This window comes from Phacochoerus africanus, chromosome 2, assembly GCF_016906955.1.
Source record: "Phacochoerus africanus isolate WHEZ1 chromosome 2, ROS_Pafr_v1, whole genome shotgun sequence".
In the NCBI taxonomy this organism is placed as follows: Eukaryota; Metazoa; Chordata; class Mammalia; order Artiodactyla; family Suidae; genus Phacochoerus; species Phacochoerus africanus.
In genome coordinates, this window is record NC_062545.1 from 115,516,792 (window position 1) to 115,542,174 (window position 25,383).

Consider the following 25,383-nt stretch of genomic DNA (forward strand, 5'->3'; position numbering starts at 1 on the left):
TTAAGGTCATTGCTGCAACCTGTACCCTGGGCCCTTCACCTTTTCTGAGACCCTAGGTAGCCCTTATCTCCTTTGAGATTTCCCAGCCCTGGGGTCTGCAGGACACCTCTTCCCATTCTCTGCATGTTCATTTCTCAGTTCATTTCCCATTTCTCAGAAATAAGGGGTTCAGTGACAGGCCAAAGGCCACATCTGGCTAAACAAATCAAGCCAGGACCAGAATCCCATTTCTCTACCTCTCTCTCCATACATCTAGGTTCTGAAACTGCAAAACTTTGCTGGGCATGTGCTTTTACCCCTTTCCACTTTCCCTAAGGTAGTCTTCTGGGTCAATATCCTTCCTGCACTGCTTGTGTATGAGACACAGCTGACTAGAGCTTGCCCCCTTCAGACCATGAACATGCACCTTAACAACTTCTGAGGGACCATGGGAAGCAATGGCAGGGGCAGAATAGTGCGATGGAGGCACTGGCTTTGGAGCCAGTCTGCTCTATGTTTGATTCTATGTAAGTTTTGAGTTGCGTGACCTTGGGAAGCTCAACCTATGGGATCCTCAATCTTCTTCTCTTAAACTTCAAATATGAATATCCATCTCGGGGTTATTATGAGAACTGGATGAAACTGGTGAACTCTCTTATACAGAGCTTGGCATTCACTTCTTCTTTCACATCCCCATCCTTTCAAAACACATCTAAGATCTCTTTCATCCCATTCCTTGACCCAACATAGTTCCTTCCAGATACTCTTTGGTACTCATGCACCAAAGTCTCTGCCAGCCTGCCTATCTATGTATGTCCTTCAGGCAGCACATCACATGTCTGGGCAAGAGCACTGGGGCTTTGTGTCAAGAAAAGGAGTCCCTTCTTCACAATGAGGATTTCAGCCTCCCCTCTCCCATTTGTCCAAGCTCTTTTGGACAGTGAGAATCTATCAGCCTAATGAGAAGCTCTGGAGCCTACTATGCTGTCTCTACCAGCTGGGGTGCGCCAAACATGCCATTCAAATCAGGCAGCTCTAGGAGCTGAATCAGGCTACAGGTCAATGGACAACTAAAACTCTGTCCACAAGTCACACCCAGCCAGGGTTCTGTCCTTTTTTTAGGGGGAGGGGGGTGCTGCACCCGTGGCATAGGAAAGTTCCCAGGCTAGGGGTTGAATCAGATATATAGCTGCCGGCCTACACCACAGCCACAGCAATACCAGATCCAAGCCATTTCTGCAACCTACACCACAGCTCAAGGCAATGCCAGATCCTTAACCTATTGAGCGGGGCCAGGGATTGAACCTGCCTCCCCATGGATGCTAGCTGGGCTCATTACCACTGAGCTACAATGGCAATTCCAGGGTTCTGGACTTAGACCACTGCTAAATGAATCCTTGCCTTTGCAGAATCCTCTATTTTACCTTAGCTACATTTGAGGGCAGTGATTCTCACATATCTATGGGCTTAAGATGCAGATTCCTGGGCACAATGCCCAGAACAATTGATTCCATAGATTGAGGGAGATCTGAGAATCTGCATTATCCCAAGGTACCAGATCATCCCAACAATAACTTGTCTGGTGGTTAAGAATATGAGCTTTGGGTATCCCTGATGAAAACAGATACAAAAATTCTTAATAAAGGATTAGCAAACCAAATTCAATAGCACATGAAAAGGATAATACACTATGATCAAGTGAGATTTGTCCCTGGTACTCAAGAATGGTTCCACATATGCAAATCAATTGAAACACCATATTAGTAGAAAGACAAAAATCATATAATCATCTCAATAGATTCAGAAATGGCATGTGACAAAATTCAACACCATTTCATGATAAAAACTCTCAACAAATTGGGTATAGAAGGAACATATCTCAACATAATAAAGATGATGTATGACAAACTACAGCTAATATTATAGTCAGTGGTGAAAAGTTGAAAACTTTTCAACTGAAGGAACAAGATCAGGATGCCCACTCTCACCACACTTATTCAACATAAAATTGGAAGTCCTAGCTAGATAGGCAAGAAGAAAAAAAGGCATCAAAATCAGAAAGGAAGAAATAAAATTGTCTCTGCTGGTGACATGATCTTGTAAATCCTAAAGACTTTACCAAAATGCTGCTAGACTTAATAGATGAATTCAGTAAAGTTTCAGGATATAAAATTGACACACAAAAATCAGTTGCATTTTACACTAACAATGTGCATTGTTATACTAGCAATGAATTACCTGAAAAAAAAAATAAAGAAAACAATCTTGTTGTTCAATACCTTCCCTATTGTAATAGGCATTTTCCACAGAAATAGGAAAAAAAAAAAAAAAACACAACACCTTAAAACTTGTATAGAACCACAAAGGACCCTGAATCAACAAAGCAATCTTGAGAAAGAATAAAGCCTGAGGCACCACACTTCCTGACTTCAAACTATATCACAAAGCTATAGTAATCAAAACAGTATGTTGTTGGCCTAAGCACAGATACATAGACCAGTGGAACAGAATTAAGAGCCAAGAGGTAAACCCACAAATATATGCCTTTACTGACCTTGGTTCCTGGGGCCCTTGACTTTAGCTGTTGAAAAGTCAGGGGGTCAGGCTTCTTCCTATAAGGTTCTCAGTGGCCTGAAAGAGTAAAGGCATTCCCACAGAGAGCTTCCCAGGGGGGCAGCTTCCTCTCTGGCAGAACTGGACCCAGCAGATGGCAAAGAATTTGGGGTTGTAGGGAGCAAAGGTTTGAGGGATTCCATGGGAAAAAGCCTACCTGGAGCTTGAAAAACAGGGCAGCAAGGGCTGGACTGGGACCTAGCAGACTCTGCTGGCTCAGCCTTGGAACGGGTGGGGGAGTGAGAGGAAGGCAGGAGCAATTCAGTCAGGAAGGCTCTGCCCAGGAGCTCTCAGCGGCCTTTCAGAGACTGATGCTTCCCCGGCAGCCAGTCCATCTGGGCTGGTGCTCTTGGAACGCTGGGAGCGAGGCTATTTTAGATGTGTCAAAAGTGACGAATGTTGGAAAGTGCCATCGGCATCTCTGGGAACTCACAGTTCACGCCGGCAGCTAAGATGTGCCAGGCTCTTGGGAAGAAACTGAACTCAGGAGGAAACTGGGAAGTCTTTAAAGCAATGCCTTCTGCTTGCTGTCCCAGATGTGGGTGGCAATGAGGTGGGCTCTGCAAGTGGACATGGAACCATGAGATCAGTGAGGATGGGACTGGGATGTGCCAGTGCCCAAGGTCTTGGCAGAAAGAAGGCACTCACAGAGGCCGGCCAGCCTGAAGGAACAGAAGCGTAAAAAAAAAAACAGTAGTGGGCAAGTGGGGGCCTGAAGGTTGGAGTAAGCAGAGCTCGCTGCTTGCAGCCCCGGGGCTGCAAGCCTAGCCTTTTAAGTGCTGCCCACCAGGACTGAGCAGGGGCAGCAGCCCGAGCTGGTCAGAGGCTGAAGGGGAGCCCGGGGCCTTTGCCCAGAGCGAGGCTGGAACAAGGCTCCGGTGTGTCTGGACTTGAAAACATCCTAGAATGTGTTACTAGAATTCAACATCTACCCTGAAGAGAATGCACCCTAAGGGGAGGGTGTCTTGGTGGTTTTCAGTATGACCTTGTTTTGTAGAAAGTGTTACTGTTCTCTGCTTCCATAGGTAGACAGCTTATCCCGGGCTTCTTGGGAGCTGGGGTGGAGGGAGCAGAGGTGGTGGCCACTCTGGACCATAACCTATCAGAGGAAGGAGGGTGTAATCACCCCATAAAGGAAATGGAGCCAGTCTTAGGCACATCTTGGAGAGTGATGAGAAGGTATCTTAGGTATGGACCACTGGGCTTCTAGGGGTTTGGGACCCAGTTGGAACAGCCCAGTCTGTCTGTCTTCTGCAGAAGGATGAATGGGGGCCAGGGAGAGAGTGATCGGGTTGGATGAAGCTCCCATCAGCTCTACCTGCCCCCAGGTGTTCTCTAGATCATTGTCTTCTCCTGCTTCCCCTAACAATTCCCACAGCTGGGAGAGAAGGCAGGTAGAGAGAGTTCCCAGTCATCTCTGTCATCATCATCACCATTAATGCCTGGATTTCTTATTTAACCTGCTTCACTTGTCAAGGGCTGAACTTGTCTTTCCACCTCCTACTCCTACTGGCTTTTCTGACCTCCTCCCTCTGCTCCTGTGTCCTTCTTCCAGGTGCCTGCCTAACCCTCTCAGTCAACTCCCATTCCTCCTTCCTCTTTTTTCCCCTCCTACCATCAGCAACTACAACTGACTGTAGCTGCAGTACATGTGGACCTGTGGACCGCTTCCTGGCAGCTCCATCATGCTCTGTTTGCACTCTCCTGTCAAACACCTTGCCCCAGCCTGAGCTGCTTGGAGGTCCCGGGCCATGCTGCCCCCTCCTGCCTGCCAAGACTTTGCTCTCCCAGGTGCCTCTGCTAGGACTTCTCTCTCCACTCCCTATACCTTAGCCCTCAGCCTAGAAGGAAGGAGAATGTGTGCTACAGGGTTGAGGCTTCAGGAAACCTCTGGCAACTGGTCAGGAGAGGAGCCCTTTCTGAGTGCTCCCCAGACCGCTGAGTGGACCCAAAGGGAGGGATTCTTTGTCTCCTTGCTGACTTGATGACTAGGCTCCGAGTGGTACATGCCTTAGGCATCACCTGCTCCAAGCACCTTGTGTTAACACAGCTGCAGCAGAGGCGGGTATTTGCCAATTTGAGGTATCAGGAAAATTTCCTTTTTCTGCTCTTCCTAGGGGAAGACATGTCACAGTCAGCCAACAGTGGGAGGAAGGGTAGGGTCCAGCAGGGCCTCCACAGTGTATCACTTCTAATACCTACCAATAGTCCCCTTCTGTTGGTCATGAGATGTTCCACTGCTAATGGTAATTCACATCTCTGTCTCCTCTCTAGGAATGAGCTGGGAAAAAGGCACTAGTAGATAAGAAGAAAGTTCCAGACTTTCTCTGGAATCATAAATGGTCCTTTGTTTTGTCTGTAACTCAAAGTCCACCAGACCCTGAACTGGTGTCCTTCCCTCTCCCCTTCCTCTTTTGCAATTCCTCGTTTATAACATGCCTCACAATGCAGTTTTAAAATTTTGCCTTTGCAAAGCCTGTTCTGATACAGAGGTTTGTTGAGATATTAACAGAGGTTATGGGGAAGAAAGAGTTTTGTCGTCAAATCAGTTTGGGAAATGTAAGCAACATTAATCAGGCTTCCTGCTGGCCAGAGATGTTAAGATGCTCCTGACAGTGAATTTAGTCACTAGTAGGGCCAGACTATACGCAGTGGTTCTCAAACTTGAATGCAGTTGACCCTTGAACAATGGGGGGTTAGGGGTGCCAACACCCTCCCTGTTCAGTGGAAAATCTGCATCCTGTTATCACTGTCTCAAAAACAAAGGAATAGATAAATGACTCACTCACAGGCCAGAAGCGGAATCTCATTGGAGAGAATCAGGATTCAAGCCCTAGTTCTTTTCATTGCACTTACAGTGGTCTCTAACTGAACACGAATTTTCCCCTTCACTTAGTTAATTAAAAGATCTGTAACATGAAAATGGATACTATATTTATTGAAAAAAATTCCACGTATATGTGGACCACGTATAAGTTTCAAACCTGTGTAGTTCAAACTAGTGTTGTTCAAGGGTCACCCGTACTTTGGGGTAGGCTGGCCCTGTCCTCACTACCATCCTGTTTTGTGGCCAGGCATTTATTTCTACAACTGGTATCTCAAGGGACACACGTGAGGAAATCCTGTTTGGGGACCGTTTTCCACTGTGTCCGTATCCTATGGTGTAGCACTCACACTCATTGTGTGTGGAAGGCCACACCAGCCACCCTAGAGAAGGCAAGGCCTCACAGTGGGACGCAGGCTGGGCACCGCAAGAGCATGTGTCAGGGCCCTCAAGACGGCTATTCTCTTGCTCTCTGTGCATCCCCTGCCTGCCTCTCCTCCACTTTATCACATGAACTGTCTCCTGCCCCAGCTGGCCAGGTTCTACTCCTTAGGCCAGAATGGCTCTGCCTGCTAGTTTTTAAAGGGCAATGTCTGCCTCATGATAGTGGTTAACCTGAGGAACTGTGAGGGATGTGCCCCAGCTACTGGTTTCCATGGTAACCGATGAGCCAACCTGCCCTCAGCTCTCCCTGTAAATGGTAGCCTTCTTCTCTCCCAAGGAGCAAAGATGACTTCCTTGTCCCATCTGCTGATGACTGTACACTGTGTGGTATCGCTCCAGGACTCGCCAGCCTGCAGGGTGCAGCCCAACAGAGAGGTACAAGGGTCTTCTCAGATGTGTGTTATGGGTAGTGATGTAGGAATGTGAGATCCACACATCATGCTGGAATCATTGCCATGATAGTCTAGTTGCCCAGAAGTGACCACGGTACTTACTTTCTTGTGTGTCCTTCTTCCTTTTTCCATGCAGAAAAGTCATAGAGGATTTTACCTAGGGATTTTCTTGCTTTGCTTTGCTCTTTCTTTCTTTCTTTCCTTCTCTTTTTGCCATTTCCTTGGGCTGCTCCCGCGGCATATGGAGGTTCCCAGGCTAGGGGTCGAATCGAAGCTACAGCTGCCAGCCTACTCCAGAGCCACAGCAACGCCAGATCCGAGCCGCGTCTGCGACCTACACCACAGCTCACAGCAATGCCGGATCCCTAACCCACTGAGCAAGGCCAGGGATCGAACCCGCAACCTTATGTTTCCTAGTCGGATTGGTTAACCACTGAGCCACGACGGGAACTCCATCTTCTTAAAGTCAGGAGGATCTGCTGGTTAAAATTTGTGGAGTGGGTAGAAATGGGGGCACTCTAGAACATCATTTTAGCAGGCTGGGAAATGACTTTTTCTTTTTTTTTTAAAGATCCAATTTAGAGGTTTTTAAATTGTGCTCCTAGAATCCCAAGTCCAAGGGCCCTGGGGAGGTACTTTGGGGACTACTGTGAGGTTGCGGAGGGGGTGCAGAAGTTGAGAAGGCAAGTTCTTGATGTCCATCTCTGTTTTAACCCAAACAACATTGCTTTCAGGTTTTAATGTGCGGGGTTTTTTGTTTGTTTGTTTGTTTGTTTTGCTTGAGATCCTGTTGGTAGGAGGGTTTCCATAGCTGACGCATGTTCATTAACCACGTAGCTAGACCAATCTCTTAACAGATTAGAACAGAACAAAACCCATGGTGCAGAAAGGTTAAAATACATGTAAATCAATCACACATTTGGATAATGGATCTAGAATCCCTGCTCCTGATACACTGTCGCAAGCTCTTTCTACACACGCTTGTATTTGTTTATCTCCTACTGACTGAGCCACTTTCCACAGAGAAGAATAAAAGATAGTAAGGAGCAAAGGGCAGCGAAGATACCCTGGTAAATCCACCGAGAGACAGTTGGGGGAAAGGTACAGAGCAATCACATCTGTTCCTCATTTCATCTGTTTCACTGCAGCTCTCCTTATGCGAGGCCTTAAAATGTAAAGAAAAGGATGATAAGAGTGAGGGCTGCTTCTGCCAAGAATAACTCCTAAGATACAGAACAATGCCTAGTCTCCAGTGAGATGGACCGTTTGATCAGAACTGTTGTATTCTGTAAATATTCAGTCTCCTGATGAAGAGCTCTGCAAACAGAGGCAGCATCTAAGCAGACCTCCTGAGAGATTTTGGAGGAGCTAAATAAGCCAGAATAGTAGCAGACGTGCTTGTCTTGATGACGCAGGTGGGGGTGCTTACCATGGAGGGGGATCAATTGAGTCATCGTGTCTCCACCACAAAGACCACTCTATGTTCAGTGCAGTGGAGGCGTGGGTGGACGAGACTTCAGCCTAGTGCAGGAGCACCTCCCCTAATCCTTCACTTTACTTGGCTGGTTAGAAGTGAGGTCCCTTTAGTTCTAAGGATGCTAATACTCTGGTGTACTTCCTGTGCAGTTCACTGACCTCTCACTCTGAGTCCACTTCAAACCCACACAGTTTGGCTCTAGAGTTGACATTCTCTATGGAGGTGATAAAGGTTGTTTATTTACTTGAAGTATAATTCATGCACAGTAATGTGTGCAGATTTTAAATGTAGAGCCCTGTGAGTTTCTGCTTCTGTCTATAACCAGGGTAGCCACTGCCTAGAGCAAGACAGAACATTTCCATCCCCTGATGGTACCCCCAAACCTGTCTCCAGATAATATCACCAAACACATCACCACTACTCTTGACTTCCATCACCAGAGATTAGTGCTGCCTGCTCTTGCCCTTCATGTAAATGAGTTCACACAGCATGTGCTTTTGCGTGCCTGGCTCCACTCACCTAATAGTATCTGTGGTTCAGCCACGTTATTGCATGAACAGAGCCTGTACTTTAACGTCTACACCATTTGCCCCTTGTTAGATCAGCTAACTCTGTGTTGCCTCCCAGACATGTCTCCTCAGAAAGTCGTTTGGGTTACTCAGAATTGGCTGAGCCTGAGGGAGTGGAGTGAGAAAACAAAAAGTTAAATTCAGGGTGTGGCCAAGAAGAGAACATTTTATTTATTTATTTATCCACACCTCACTTTATTTTTTTCCTTAGTTGTCTTTTTTGGTCTTTTTAGGGCCTCACCCACAGCATGTGGAGGTTCCCAGGCCCCGGGACGAATCAGAGCTACGTCACAGCCACAGCAATGCCAGATCCGAGCCGTGTCTGTGACCTACACCACAGCTCATGGCAACGCTGGATCCTTAACCCACTGAGCGAGGCCAGATTCGTTTCCGCTGAGCCAGGATGGGAACTCCCAAGAAGAGAACCTCTTAGATGACTCCCAGGTGCTGTACAATTCTCCATGCGTCCCTCACTGCTGGGTTCCAGGTCCTAGACTCACTGGCATAAGCACAAGCTCCTCTTTTGCTTTTGTGTTTCTTCTTTAACTGAGCAAACTTTGTCCCTTCTACCCCCCTCAGACATGTGGGAAGCAATCCTAGGCATCACTTAGGACGGTAGTTTTCAACTGAGGGGCAATTTTGTCTCCTTTCCCCCTCCTTCCCCATTGGGGACATAAACAATATGGTAGCATTTAGAGATTTCTTTGGTTGTCAAATGTGGGGTGGGGGTGCTACTGGGGTCTAGTGAGTGGAGGCCAGGGAGGTGGCTCGATATCCTACAATGCACAGGGCAGCCCCCACCCCCACCTCTAAAGAGAATTATCCAGCTCCAAATGTCAATGGAGCCACTGGGCAGAAACCCTGGTCTAGGGGTCACAAGAAATCTGGAGGTTCTTTTCTGATACAGGAAGAGAAGAAGCAGGGCATAATGGAAAGAGTTCTTGACCTAGAGTTAGAAACCCCTAGACGTTCAAGGTCCTGCTCTGCTACCCAGTAGCCATGTGACCTTGTTCACATCATTTAACTTCTGTGAGGCTCACATCCATCCTCTTTTGCTCTGAACTGTGCTGCCTGCCTCTTCTACTTCCAGGCTTGTTGTCAGGATCAAGCGAGAATGTCAGTGAAATTGCTTTGAAATCCTTACATGTTGTTATTTTCTTGGACTGTGACAGCCAATCAAGCCAATGGGTGTTTTCATGTCTAATGTCAGTGTAAGACTATTTGCAGCAGAGTTTCTGTTTTCCTGTGTTCCAGGGTCATAGCCTCATTCTCACCTCTGTGCGGGAAAGGAGCTCTCATACAAAGGGTGTTTCCTGGAACTGTGGGCAGGGCTTCAAACATCCCTTCAGTTCTCAGCACTGGAACTCACAGCCTAGAAATTCTCTTTTAAATTCTTGTGAGACTTCCAAAGGGGTTTGCTTCAAAAGAGCAAAGTAGGAGTTCCCGTCGTGGTGTAGTGGTTAACGAATCCGACTAGGAACCATGGGGTTGCGGGTTCGGTCCCTGCCCTTGCTCAGTGGGTTAATGATCCGGCGTTGCCGTGAGCTGTGGTATAGGTTGCAGATGCGGCTCAGATCCCGCGTTGCTGTGGCTCTGGCATAGGCCAGTGGCTGCGGCTGCGATTCGACCCCTAGCCTGGGAACCTCCATATGCCGCCGGAGCAGCCCAAAAAATAGCAAAAAGACAAAAAAAAAAAAAAAAGAGCAAGGTATTTTTAGACTTGAATCTTGGATCTGATTCTCTCATGTGAGCAGCTGAGGGCTTTAGGCCCTCCTGGATGGGGATGTGGAATGTTATGACAATGTTTGTTTGAAGGAATATATTGTTCAGCTAAGTGTGGGCTGTGCCATGTAACATAGAGAGAGGTAATAGCTCTCTAAGAGCAAGAGGTAGCTAACCCTAACGCTAATCCTAACCCCAGTGCTGTGCAAAGCTTGTGCCAAAGAAATGTTAGGTATTTTTAAAATAGTGGAGAACTTTGCCTTTTGAGTAAATAAGAGGTTGAGTTGAGGTGGTCAGCAATTCTGCTCAAATACAGGGTTGAAGAGAGACTTAGTGTGATAATGGATAGTGTGGGACATGGATGTTTTGGCATCATGCTGGAATTATTTACAACAAGCCGTGTTGTTTAGAACCCTAATATAGTGTTGAGGTGGGCTGAATCCTTTTAAGAGAGCCACCTTCAATTCTAGTATTCAAAAGTGTATACCACCTTAATGTGCATAGCAGCACGATTAAATAGGCAAGACTTGGAAGGAACCTAAGTGTCCATGAGTGGAATGGATAAAGAAGATGTAGTAGGCATATGTGTGTGTGTGTGTGTGGAATATTACTCAGCCATTAAAAGAATGAAATGATGTCATTTGCAACAACAAAATAGACCTAGAGATTATCATACTAAGTGAAGTAAGTCAGGGAAAGACAAATACTGTATAACATCACTTATAAGGGGAATCTAAAAAAATGATACAAGTGAACTAATTTACAAAACAGAAACAGACTCACAGACTTTGAAAACAAGCTTATGGTTACCAAAGGGGAAAGGTGCTGGGGAGGGATAAATTGGGAATTTGGAATTAATAGATGCACACTATCATACATAAAATAGATAAATAACAGCGCCTCACTGAATAGCATGGGGAAATATATTCAGTTTGTAATAAGCTATAATAGAAAAGAATTTCAAAGGAATATAGATGAATACATATATATGTATAGCTGAAACACTTTGCTCTACAGCAGAACTAACACAACATTGTCAATCAACTACAATTAAAAAAAAAAGAAAACTTCGAATTCCCATGGTGGCTTAGCAATAACGAACCCGACTAGGATCCACGAGAATGTGGATTCAATCCCAGGCTTTGCTCAATGGGTTAAAGAGCTGGCGTTGCTGCAAGCTGTGGTGTAGGTCACAGATGTGGCTTGGATCCAGCGTTGCTGTGGCTGTGGCATAGGCCAGCAGCTGTAGCTCCAATTTGACCCCTAGCTTAGGAACCTCTGTATGCCGTAGGTGTGGCCCTATAAAGCAAAAAAAAAAAAAAAAAAAGAAAAGAAAAGAAAACTTGTATACCAAAGGCCTTCTGCTGCTAGCCAAGGTGGAATAAGAGATTTCAAGTTGATCTCACCTTAAACAACTGGGAAAAATATGTGAAACAACAGTTTTCAAACTGTGGGTCATAAGCAGCATGGGACAGTGAACTTGAGAAGGGAGATGAATAAAGAGAGCTCTACCAGTGCCCCAGTTTGCAACCTGGAGAGTTTCCAGCCCCCAGGCCCCTCCCAGTGGAGAGGGAGAGAGTGTTGAGAGTCGAATTCCAAGGCAGCCTGAGCTCACAGAGCAGAGCACATGAAAGGAGGGAGCTCCAGAAATCTGCAGGGGCACCCCTTTAGCTAACAGAGATTAGCAGAGGCATGTGCGGAATCTGAGGCGGGGGAAAGAATGGGCAGAAGGGAGCAAGGTGAACAATCCCCTGGCTTTCACATGGGGCCCTGGAGGATTTGTGTTCCCATCAGCACTCTGAAAAAGCCTTGTAACATAAGGCATTGGCTAGATGACTCAACAGCTTACCGCTTCTAGAATAGGGTAAATTAGCCCCAGACTGAAAGTTGCTCTGGTCCTACCCAACAGAATTTTAAAGCAAGGCCCTAAAAGATTAAATTGCTCTAAACCAGTTTAACTGCATCCCAGAGCAAAGTTAGAGACTATTTAATACAAGAATATCCAGCATCAACTAGATATAATTTATATTGTCTTCTTTAGTAAAAATGTACCACACATGCAAAGCTGGCAAATACAACCTACAATGAGAAAAATCCAACCTTTAAAACAGTTAAAATTATAGTTCATATATCCAAGAAGGCAGAAGAAAAGGCAAGCATGGTAAGAAGAAATATGGAAGATATAAAAAGAATAAAAGTTGGGAGTTCCCGTCATGGCTCAGTGGTTAATGAACCCAACTAGCATCCATGAGGTTGTGGGTTCCATCCCTGGCCTCGCTCAGTGGGTTAAGGATCTGGCATTGCCGTGAGCTGTGGTGTAGTTTGCAGACGTGGCTCAAATCTGGCATTGCTGTGGCTGTGAAGTAGGCTGGCAGCTGCAGCTCCGATTGGACCCCTAGCCTGGGAACCTCCATATCCTTCGGGTGTGGCCCTAGAAAAGCAAAAAAAAAAAAATAATAATAACAAAACAAAATAAATAAAAATAAAAGCTGAACTTCCAGAGATTGAAAAAAAAAAAAAAAACAATGTCTGAGATGAAAAATACACTGGGTGAGATTAACAACAGATTAGTCATCCCAGAAGAGAGTAGTGGATTTAAGGCCTAGCAATAGAAACTGTTCATAATGAAACACAGAAAAAAGACTGAACATAAATGAACAGTACATTAGGGAGCCATGGGCAATTCTCATATTCTTGTATTTGGAAATTCCAAAGAAGAAAGAGGAAGGGGACAGAGAAAATACTTGAAGAAATAGTGGCAGAAAAATGTCAGAATTCGATGAAAACTATAAACATTTAGATGTAGGAAACTCAATGAACTTCAAGCACAAGAAACATGAAAAAAAGAATACACGTAGGCACAGCACAATCAAATTGCTTAAAATCAGTGATAACAAAAAAAAATCTTATAAGTAGAGCAGGAAACCACATATAAAGGAAACAGACAAGAATTTATCAGATCCCTCTCCCTGGAAGCAATGCAAACTAGAAAGCAGTGGGTTAACATCTTTATTTTTCTTTTTTGGCCACACTCTCAGCATATGGAAGTTCCAAGTCCAGGGATTGAATCTGAGCTGCAGCTGCAACCTACAGTACGTCTGTGGCAATGCTGTATCCTTTAACCCACTACCCCAGGCTGGGGGTCGAACCTGCACCTCAGCAGTGGCCTGAGCCACTGCAGAGACCATGCCAGATCCTTAACCCGCTGAGCCACAGCAGAAACTCTGGGAACATCTTTAAATTTCAAACAGAAGCGGGCAGCCACCTCTATTGCCTTTAGGTCAAGTGTAAGTTGGTAGGTGTTGGGACAAAATCTTTTTTTTTTTTTTTTGCTTTTTGGGGCCACACCCTCAGCATATGGAGTTCCCAGGTTAGGGGTCACACTGGAACTACAACTGCCAGCCTACACCACAGCCATAGCAACACGGGATTCGCCAGATCCTTAACCCACTGAGTGAGGCCAGGGATTGAACCTGCAACATCATGGATCCTAGTTGGGTTCGTTAACCCCTGATCCAGGAAGGGAACTCCAGGACAAAATCTTATCCCCAAGGTCTAGCTCAGTGTTAGCAGGAAAGAAAGCACACTGCTTGCAAAACTCTGAAGTCAGTAAAAGGATCAGCAGTTACCAGGGCTAAGGGAAGGGAAGGATGTATAGCTAGGGCACAGAGGATTTTAGGGCCGTGAAATACTCTGTGTGATAGATACTGTAATGGCAGATACATGTCATCACACATTTGTCAAAACTCTCAAAATGTAGTCCACCAGAAATGAACCTTAGTGTCAACTATGGACTCTGGGCATGATGTATCATGTAGGTGCACCAACTGTAACGAATCCTCAGGGCGGGGAGTGGTTGTATGTGTGTGAGGACAGGAGGTGCATGGGAACTCTCTGTACTTTCTGCTCAGTCTTGTTGTAACCTAAAAGTGCTCTAAAAAGTGAAGTGTAGGAGTTCCCGTCGTGGCTCAGTGGTTAACGAATCCGACTAGGAACCATAAAGTTGTGGGTTCGATCCCTGCCCTTGATCAGTGGGTTAAGGATCCAGGATTGCCGTGAGCTGTGGTGTAGGTCGCAGACGCGGCTCGGATCCCGCATTGCTGTGGCTCTGGAGTAGGCTGGCAGCTGTAGCTTCGATTAGACCCCTAGCCTGGGAACCTCCATATGCGTGGGAGCGGCCATAGAAAAAGGCAGCAAAAGACAAAAAAAAAGTGAAGTGTATTACTTAAAAAAAGTACAGATAGGTGATGGTCAAATGAAGATTACAGCCTCATGCCCATACTTGTGAGAGAATGTGAAGAGTAATGGAAATTTCACAATGAAGTTAAGCCCATCCTACAAAAAGAGGTCCAAGATCCAGAACACACAAAATGCATTATTACCCTAGAAAACATGTCGTCTTTGCTGTATATTCTCAGTTCAGTGAATGACATCCCTATGCCATGAAATTCAGGCACCCCTGCTCCTGTATCTCTTTAACTATAGGTTACTATACCCTGCTGATATTTGTCTCTAACATGACTGTTTTTTTCCTCCAGTTCTTTTTTTTTTTTTTTTCTTTCTTAGGGTCATACCTGTGACATATGGAAGTTCCCGGGCTAAGGTTCAAATTGGAGCTGTAGCTGCTGGCCTCCGCCACAGCCATGGCAACACCAGATCTGACCTACACTGCAGATTGTGGCAACGTTGGATCCTTAACCACTGAGAGAGGCCAGGGATGGAATCTGTATCCTCATGGACCATTTGTTGAATTCTTAATCCGCTGAGCCACAACAGGAACTCCTTTTCCCCCAGTTGAATTTCAGGTTCTCAGAACCTCTCACAAACTCAGTATTTGACCCTGGGGACGTCATGTTACCGCTCTGTCTGAGTTTGCCCCTTATAAATAAGAGTATTGGCTGATGGTCTCTAAGGTCCTTTTCACATTTAAAGTCTGGGTTTCAGTGATATTTTAGGTTCTGTATGTACAGCCCTCTTTTATTTCACACTAATGAAGCTAGATTCTGATGCGCTAACACCTAGAGAGGAGCAGGTTTAAATGATAAATGTGCCCCGCACAAAGTGTTTGTCGAATAAATAAATGAAAGAGTTTATTTATTTATTTATTTTTCTTGTCTTTTTGCCATTTCTTGGAAAGAGTTTATTTATTTATTTATTTTTCTTGTCTTTTTGCCATTTCTTGGGCTGCTCCTGAGGCGTATGGAGGTTCCCGGGCTAGGGGTCGAATCGGAGCTGTAGCCGCCGGCCTACACCAGAGACACAGCAACACAGGATCCAAGCCAAGTCTGTGACCTACACCACAGCTCACAGCAACGCCGGATCGTTAACCCACTGAGCAAGGGCAGGGATCGAACCCTCAACCTCATGGTTCCTAGTCAGATTCGTTAACCACTGCGCCACGACGGGAACTCCAAATGAAAGAGTTTAAAGCAAAACCAAACCCAAACCCCAACCAAACCCAAATGGTTAGATTCTGCAGAGCAGGATTCAGTCTGTGATAGGCTGAATAATGACCACCCCTCCCCCGGAACGGTCCATATCCTGATCTCCAAAACCTGTGAATATGTCACCTTACATGGCAAAAGGGACTTTGCCGATGTGATTAAGTTAAGGATCATGAGATGGGGAGGTTATCCTGGATTGTCTGGATGGGCCCAAGGTCATCACGTGGGTCCTTAGAGAGGCTGCTGGGTTTGAAAATATTGGAAGGGGCCGTGAACCAAGCAATGCAGGTGGCTTCTAAAACTGAAAAAAGCAAGGAAATGGACTCTTTACTCACAGCCTTTAAGGGACACGGCTCTTAAAGGATTTTTGATTTGTACAGCTGTAAGGTAATAACTTGGGTTGCCTTAAGTCATTAAATTTGTAGTAATTTGTTACAGAAGCAATTAGAAAGTCATACACAGTCTTTGTTTCTTCATTCACTTCTTTCCTGGGAAAGACATTTAACCTTCCTGGATCTCTGTTTTACTTCACTTCAGTCAAGTGGGGTTAAAACACTGTCTCCTATACAAGATTAAAAACAAAATGAAATAGCACATAATTCTGGTTGAAATAATAGAAAATACTTATAATACTCACACCCTTATAATTAGTACACATCTCCTTCCTTCTTTCCTTTCCTTTCCTTTCCTTTCCTTTCCTTTCCTTTCCTTTCCTTTCCTTTCCTTTCCTTTCCTTTCCTTTCCTTTCCTTTCCTTCCTTTCTTTCTTTTTGGCTTTTCATGGCCACACCCATGGCACATGGAGGTTCCCAGGCTAGGGGTTGAATTGGAGCTGTTGCTGCTGGCCTATACCACAGCCACAGCAATGCAGGATCTGAGCCAGGTCTGTGACCTACAGAACAGCTCATGGCAACGCCGGATCCTTAACCCACTGGGTGGGGCCAGGGATCGAACCTGCAGCCTCATGAATACTAGTCAGATTCGTTTCCACTGAGCCACGACGGGAACTCCCACAATTAGTATACTTCTAATGTTGTGCAAAGGCCTTACAGACATCACTTCATTCAAACCTCCCAAACAATCCTAATGTAGAAGTCATGATCCGCCATTTAAAGATGGAAAACTGAGGCTCAGAAAGGTCAAGAAAGCTGCTCAGGGACACAGCACTAGAGAGCAGAAGAGCCAGCCTTCTGTCTCAGGTCTGTCTGACTGCAAACAGGTGCTCTTGCTCATTTTGTTATCCTGGCAATTATCAATTTTATGTAAATGGGGGCCATTACGATGATGGTTATTACTGTACCACTCGGTTATTATTCTGTCCTCATGTCTCTTTCCTGTAACAACATCTGATTGCTCCACTCATCATGTCCCAGTCTGTCACCAGCTTGTCACAGAAGTGATGGAAATGCTACTAATTCAGCATTACGACTTTCTGGCTGGGCGAAGTTGGCAAAGGCTGAGGAGATATTTGTTTATCTGAGAGCAAATGGGTCTGAGGTTTGGAGACGGAACTGCCCCTCCTTCCATGACAGAGAGAAATGCAGTTCACTTGGTAAACACGGTGCTGGGCCATTTGCTACTGGAGCCTCAGGTCCCTCCAGACTTTGTGGCTGCACAAAAGTGAACTTTGAGGAGGCTGTGCCATCTGAGCCCCTAATCCTTTTTCTTTAAAAAAAATGAGGCACATGCTAATTGCAGCCTGTTTTTCAGTTCTGCTCCTCCTTCTTGCTAGTACCTGTTTCCTCTTCCCGTTTTCCTTCCCTCACCTTGTATTTCCCCTCATTGTTCTGAGGTCTCTTTGTTTTGAGAGGGTTGGCTTGGCTCATAGGGGTGTGGGCCAGAGGAGCCAGCTCTGCTTGAGTTGTGCTTCTTGGAGTAAAGAGGAATGGTTTGCTTTGAAGGTTGCTGAGGATATCTGGGTTAATCACATTTGTTCTAATATTTTCCTTTATTTCTGATCACCAAAGAGCTCCACAATGTTTGAGCTAGTGCAGTATTTCTTGTTTTTGTCCTTAGGAGCAAGTGTCTGCAACAGGGTTGATCTAAAAATGTTTTCTGAGGGAAGCCTTATTAATGGGGCAGGCTTCAAATTAACATCAAGGGAGTGTCATCCTTCGAAGCAGCTTCTTGGCAGAAAGGGATGTGGGATTGTAGAGAAATCTGAATTGGCTAAGTTTCCATTAAATGCGCGCTCCTTGATTCCAGATGACGCTGAGTGGAATCTGGGGCCCCTGGGCTGTGAAAACTAGGCTTCTATAGTGGCAGGGTGCCTCAGAAAATTCCATGTCCTTTGGGATGAAAGGGTCATCAGTTTGGAGGGGTGGTTTTTGTTTTGTGTCTTCTGTATCTCCTATTCTGTATACTTGAGGTGGGGTGGGGGGGCTTTTTTGCTTTAGGGCCAAAGCTGCAGCATATGGAAGTTGCCAGGCTAGGGGTTGAATTGGAGCTGTAGCTGCCAGCCACAGCCACAGCCACATGGGATCCGAGCCATGTCTGCGACCTACACCACAGCTCATGGCAATGCCAGATCCTTAACCCACTGTGTAGGGCCAGGGATTAAACCTGTAGACTCATGGATACTAGTTGGGTTCATTTCCACTGAGCCATAACAGGAACTCCAGGGGAGACTTCTTAATGGGTTAGTGTGTTTTTGTTCTGACTGTTTTAATGGAGGCAAAAGATGGAACTTTTGCTCTGGGGTCTGGAGGATGTTTGCTGAGTAAGTCTCATTGTGGAAGTTCCTCTTTTTATGACTGTTTCACTTCCTCACCTTGACTATAAGCACCTTGAGGACAGGGGCCATGCTTTCACCTTTCTTCCCCCCTCCATGATGGGAACTCCTTTTTTTTTTTTAATTCTAGTTTTGATTCTTCCAAGCATTAGTTCAGTGACCTTGGGAAGTCTCTGAATCTATCTGATCCCCAGTTATCTCATCTGTAGATGACACATAGTAATAATATCTTCCAGGAGTGGTTGTTGAGATGCTGAAGTGAGGTGTTGTGTGCCAGCACTGTGGATGCTAGCCTATATCCAGAGGGAAGTACTGTCATCTTCATTGACTCCATCTGAAAGGTGGTTGGCAGTGCCTCACTCTTGCTGAGTTTCAGGACAGCTGCCTGTGGGCCCTTTGAGCCTCCGAGTTCAGACCTGACTGGTATGGGTCTCCAAGCCTGGACTGGAGGGTATCAACATAGATATCCATTTGTCCAACAGATGCTCTGGGCATAGTCATTTCTGAAGAATTTTAGTCTTCTAGTGAGGGAGATCTGGTTCTAGGCCTGGTCACCCAGCAGCCCATAGCCTTTGCCAAATCATGCAACCTCACCTCAGAGCCTTGACTTCCTCATCTGTGAAGAGGTGACCATGTCAAAGGGAACAGGGGCCTTGATTCTGTAGGATGGGTCTAGATGTCCTACTGTGGCTGGGTCGAGTAGGAAAACAGAACAGGGGGAAAAGCTACTATTTGTTGAGTTTCATTCAAATGCATTTTATTTATTTATTTATTTAGGCTGTACGTGCAGCATATGTAATTGCGGTGTGGGAGTCGAATTGGTGCTGCAGTTGCCCGCCTACTCCACAGCCACAGCAACACTAGATCTGAGGCACATCTGTGAACTACACTGCAGATAGGGGCAATGCCAGATCCTTAACCCACTGAGCGAAGCCAGAGATCAAACCCCCATCCTCATGGATACTAGTAGGTTCTCAATCCACTGAGCCATGGTGGGAACTCCTTCTTTCTTTTCTTTTTCTTTCTTTCTTTCTTTTTTTTAAAAGAACTTATTATGTGCTAAGTTAGATTCTGGGCATAAAATAGGAAATACAATAGACAAGGTTAGTGCTCATGGCCTTCTAACCGTAGTTTATGTTAAATAAGAAATTTATAAAAGCTTTAGTACATTGCCTGGCATATGGAAGGTTCAGTTTTCTATTATTTGTATTCTCGTAGATTAAAGAAGCTAATGTCAGTTTTTCTACCGTTGGGACAGTGAGGAGATTTTGAGAAAAATATGTGAGACATTTATCCTTCTCTATGAAGATGCTGCTTGGAAAGACACAGTCTATCCTAGGAGAGCTGTTCTGTCTGCTAACGCCTGCCTGAGCCACAGGGAAGGTGTGGGCTGGGACTGGTTCAAAGGGAGGCTCTGGGGCCACCCCCAACATCGGCCTCACGCTCGCGTTGGCACTCACATGCTGTGGGCTCATCTTTGTGCTGCCTGGCTGTCTGCTTGTTTGGCTGGGAGGAAAATTAGAGGTGCCAGCAAGGCCTCTGGTTAGGAAGCTGCGGAAGCTTAGGAGCCAAAGAGAAGATGCCTGTCCTCCGTATGGCATATCTGTTCTGTCTGACGAGGCAGAGTCAGGTTGGAAGACAGAGAGATGACAAAGCAGCCAGCCGGTGAGGGCCGCTGAGAAGCAGGCACTTGGGAAGTAATTCCATCCAGCCTCCGACAGCCTTGCACAGGAGGCACGAGCACCTCAGTTGGGCAGATGGAGGAGTGGAGGCTCAGAGCCTTGCTCAATGTCCCGTGGCCAGTGAGGGGGAGAACAGGCCTGTCTGATTCCAGCAGAAGCCTGAGGAGTGAGCTTTCATGGTGTGGTGCCCTTTGCTCCGAGTGGGTGCTATTCCTTGGAGTACAGCCAAGTCAATCTATTTGATGAATGAGCTGGGAAGGAACTCCTTATTTCTTTCCTATGCTCTTTTGACCATTTCACTATTACTTCTCACCAGCCACAGAGGTGGGTCCCTTTATATGAAGCATGCCAGTCAGAAGAGTACATGGTGTGGATGGCCAAGCTTGGAGTGCAAGCTGTGCATCGGCGAAAGCAGTGAACACACATCTCTGCACAAATGCTTTGGAAGAAAAAGCCAGGGCATAGACTGAAAAGAGGGATAGAGCAGCTGAAATCCTTTATGGTGGGAAATGAGCGAGACTGACACAGCAGGATACATTGCCTCCTGCCCTCCCCCTTTCTTCTCCTCTCCCCATAAAGATACATGCTGTGCCATGCCTCCACTGTGCTTGGCACTGGGGGCACAGCAGAGGTGAGCTAGTCTCGGTCCTGTTCTCTGGAGCTGATAGCCAATGGAGAAGGCAGAGAAGGCAACAAGCCACCAATGTGAGATATGTTCTGAGGAAGGGGCACAGTGAGGGGTGCATCAAGATGAGGCACAGATCAAGGATGGCGTGGGTGCAGGTGAGTTAGGTGGAAAAGAGATAACTGTAGAAACATGTACAAAGACCTTAAAGTAAGAGAAAGATTTGGAGAGAGTGATGGAGAAGAAAATGACCTTGTAAGGCCTCCTCTAGCTTCGAAGGGTTTGAGGTATGGGATTGAGAAGGGTTGTTTTGGGATATGTGATTGTGAGAACTGCAATGCTGTGATGGGCTAGGAATGGGGATGAAAAGGGGTGTCGATAGAGAACAGTGCAGGGGTTATTAACTGTTTTGTGAATCTCTTCGGCAGCCTGATGCAATCTAGGAACTGATTGCAAATGCATGACATAAAATATAGTGATTTTCATATAGAGTTCTTTCCTCCAGGTGGTCGTGGTAGTGCACTGCCCAGATGGCCTTCTAGGAAGAATGTGCTGACCTGAGTGCTGGGAGTGTGGGCAGCAGGTGGCCTTCAGCTGCCTGTCCTTCAGTGTCTGCTTTAGTTGCAGGGAACAGCCTCCGCCAAGGTCATGTGCACAGCCCCTGATGGTGGAGGTGAGAGTAAAAGGCCACCTTGGACCAATGTGGTGTGATTCTGACCGCCCATTTCACATCCAGAGCTGGCCGTGGTGTCAGCCAAGGCTACAAGGCTCTCACTGAGGCTTGGCTACTCCCTCTACCCACTTGTGCATCTCTCCCCTCCCGTCCACAAGTGTGGATCCTGACAGTCCTTGCTAATATGCCTCTGAACACTGCAATCTCGCTCTTTATCTGCTTCCTGGGGAATACAAATTGCATCATGCATTAAATAAGATCCAGCGGCCAATCTAATAACAATTGTAATTTTGAAGTAGTTGTGAGCATAAATTATATTTGGAGATATTTGCAACCACCATAATATGAACCGTTTTGCTTGGTTGGTTGCCTATGTTCATAATCAAAGAAATTTTAAATTCCAGTTAGAGGCTAATGAAGAGATCATTTTTCCCATTTGAGTTCATGAACTTCTCTGAATTCTATCCACAGATTCCCAGAGGGTCTGTGGACTCTAGGCTAAGGATTCCTTATTTAGGAGTTTTCACTGTGCTACAAGGGGATCAGTGGTGTCTCTGCAGTGCCAGGATGAAGGTTCAGTCCCCAGCCTGGCACAATGGGTAAAAGGATCTTGTGTCTCCACAGCTATAGCATGGGTTGCAACTATGGCTCAGATCTAATTCCTGGCCTCAGAACTTTGTGGTGGCCAAAAAAAGAAAAAAGAGGAAAAAAAAAAAAGGGAATTCCTTATTTAGAAGAGCTTTGGCTTGAAGAGAAGGAAATGGTAACTACATAGACTGGTTCAAAGGTGGAGAATGGTGAGAAGGAAGAACAGCCCATGTCCATTTAACCGGTAGGATTTAGCACATCCAAGCACAATTTGAAGTGAATTTCAGATAAGTAGTGGACTTTTTTAAAGGAGAAGTATGTGTCATGCAATATTTGGGATCTACACCATATACCTATACTATAAAATTGCTCATTATTTATCTGAAATTTAAATTTATTGGACATCTCGTGTTTTATCTGGTAACCCCACTTTAACAGCTTCTTTGGCCCCCTTACTTCTGAGGTCACATGACCTACTTAAGGACATGAAACAGCCACAGGTTGGGCTTTAGTCTTTGCTCTGACAGCTGTGTGGACTTGGGCAGGTCACTTGTCCAGGCTGAAAACTTCATTTTCCTTGTCTGTCAATAGAATTCAGTACCTGCGTCACAGAAAGGATGTCAGGATGATGCCGGATAGTGGGTATGAAACCTGCTTCAGAAGCTAGTGCCTCGAGGGGGGTGATGGTTATCTTTGCCATCTGGAAGGGGATCCTGAGCTCTTGTAAAAGGACCAGCTATTGAAAGGGAGTCCTAGGTGTCTGAAAGTAAGTAAGTGGATGGAGCAGGTCAGTTTGCTATGGGAAATTAACTAGTTTTTATCAGTATCCTGATGAATTTGAGGTTAATTTTCTTCTAAATTCTGGTAAGTCTCCTGATCAAAACCATCCACTGGTTAGAAGGAATTGATGGCATTTCTGCAAGATGTATGGTTGTAAAAAACACCAAGATAAGGGCACAGGAGGGTAAAATACTCAAGCTAAGGAGGCAGAGAGGTGAGATATGCATTATCTGAACTGGGTATTCATTTTTTTCCTTACGATTATTTACTATTGAATTTCTCTGTGGGTGGTCATGCCAGTGGGCATTGCCTTTACCAGAATAATTGGACTGTATTAGACTCCACATATTTACCAAGATGAAGTATAAGAAATATTTTAAAAATTTCCAAGTTATTTTTATGGTAGTCTCCCTTTATCCATGGGTGACATGTTCTAAGACTGCCTATGGATGCCTGAAACTGTGGATAGTACTGAACCCTGTATATACTACATTTTTTCCTTATACTACCAGGCAGGTAGTGTATACAGTGTGGGTATGCTGCACAAAGGGATTACTCATATCCTGGATGGGATGAAGTGGGAGGGTGCAAGATTTCAACATGCCACTCAGGACAGTGTGCAATTTAAAGCACATGAATTGTTTATTTCTGGAATTTTCCATTTAATGTTTTCAGATAGTGGTTGACTATAGTTGACTGAAACTGAGGGAAACGAAACTGCAGATAAGAAGGGACAAGTTTGCTATAATGTTTGCTATTCATTGAGCTGGTTTGTGGCCTCATGATATTGTCATGGGCTTCTGAGCAGGTCAACACTTGATAACCAGTAATAAAATCCTCCCGGAACATAAACTCTTTACCACCTCAGGGCCTTTGCACTAGTGGTTCCCTTTGCCTAGGCTATTCTGCTGGCTATCTGTGGGACTGGCTTCTCCTTGACTTCACCTCTTCAGGGAGGTGTTTCTTGCCTGTCTTTATAAATTAGGTTGTACTGTTATTCCCCACAACAGCATCTGGCTTATTGTTTTGTAACTTTTTCAGGACCTGGAATGACTCTATGTTTTGTTTACTTGTTTATTACAGTATTTCACGGAATAGGACACGCCATGGATAGTATGATACATCATCATTTTTTATACCACTGGAAAGGGAGAAAGAAAGCTACAAATTAAACTGTGACATGATGCCTTAATGACAGTCTTGGGGCATGCCCGAATTGCTCACAGTAGCCTCTGATTGTTTTCAGATTTCTTTCATCTATTTTAAGGATTTGGCAGTATTTTCCTACTGTCATTTGCTTTGCTTAGAGTATGACGGACGATCCTTTTGCACATGTATCTGTCAAGCAGGACTTCATATATGGTGATTACCTTTCCACAAAACACTTGTTTGTTACTTTATATGAAATTATGGGATAATGGTCATTTCTCCCATGAGAAATATCACATATATGCCTTTCCACCATCTCTGTGCATTTTTGCCTAAAAATCATAGGTTAGTCTTTTTGAGAACATTTTAACTGGCAGTTAAGCTTGACCCAAGTAGTCTCAACAATGCATTTAACTCAGTTGAAGGGATGATAATATGAACATCTGATCATGGCCTAGCCCACAGCATTGTAAGATGTATTCTAATTTTGAAGATATTTTAAACATGAAGAAACGTGTGCCTTAGACTTGGTGAAATCAAGCCTCTGTTTCCTCTTCCAGGGAACTGAGTTCTTGTCAGTTGTGTCTGTCATTGTGTGCCCAGCACCCAGCACGATGTTGGCACACAGAAGGAATTCAATAAATATGTGTCAAATGAATAGAGAAATTAATAGAATTCTGTACTTGTACATTTTCATTAACTCTGGAACTATGGAAATAAAATTGCATATAAATAGCTTTGCTATTTTTAAAACCTCTTTTGATCGGAATTCATTTAATTGGTGATACCAATTATGACAAGGAAGATTTTGACTGGTAGATAGAGATTCCACTGATGGAATCCTCATGGTCATATTACAAAGTACTTTTGTATAACAGTTTTCAGTTTCTAAATGCAGACATGCTATCACTGGTCATAGTGACAGCAGTGACTCTTGATCACTAAGAAGTGTAAATTGGGGAGAAGAGGAGACAGAGTTGCATCCCTGTGAATGATAAGGCAAAGCACTCAGAGTGCACAGAGAGTCCTGACTCCAGAGGGTGAAAAGCTGGAAGTCCACAGCATGGCTGTTATGTTTTCAGAAGGCATAAAAGAGCACGGGCTGTGCCAGTGATGGTGTGAAATGAATTTTGAAAGAGAATATATATTTACCAAACACCTCTTAAGCTAGCATGTAATGCTCACAGAAACTCTTAGCTTAGATGACATTGCTTCACTTTACAAATGGGGAAACTGAGACTCTGCAAGAATAACCTTCCTGTAGCTAGTGGGCAGGTACTCTAGCATTCCAATCTGAGTCTTCTTGATTCTACAGGCATTGCTTTTCCAACCACTTTATGCTAACCCGGAAAACCTGGGATTTGTGGAATATCTAGTAGGAGCTAACAAACACTCAGGAAGACTTGGGCCGGTACTGAACCATTGGTAATGGACTGAGGTATTTCTCAGGTAAGCATTGAGGGGAACTTGTAGATTTGGATACAGTAACCAAAAGAGGATTCTGGTAACCCCCCACCATTCCCAGTGCACCCTCTCTATCATACTTCATTGGACTTGTTTTATTCTTTAGTTCTTTTAGCAGTAGTTAGAAGGGTTCCTGCACAAGATGTGCTTTGAGATAGGACTGGACACAAACAGACTAGGCTCCTGTGAGTGAAGGAGCACTGGCTGCAACTTGCACTCAAAAGAGTT

The 25,383-nt window shown here is 45.0% G+C and overlaps 1 protein-coding gene across 5 annotated transcripts in view; it reads right to left on the reverse strand.

The window, feature by feature from the left end:
* LIPC (lipase C, hepatic type) overlaps positions 1 to 25,383 on the reverse strand; it is a 170,635-nt gene that overhangs the window by 45,890 nt on the left and 99,362 nt on the right. Inside the window, exon 1 of one of the 5 annotated variants that reach the window (XM_047766258.1) lies at positions 2,750 to 2,924. The exons of the other annotated variants lie outside the window; for them this stretch is intronic. The gene's annotated coding sequence lies outside the window, so the exon portion shown is untranslated. Of the gene's footprint in view, positions 1 to 2,749; positions 2,925 to 25,383 lie in introns of those variants that run through there. 5 annotated transcript variants of the gene reach the window in all.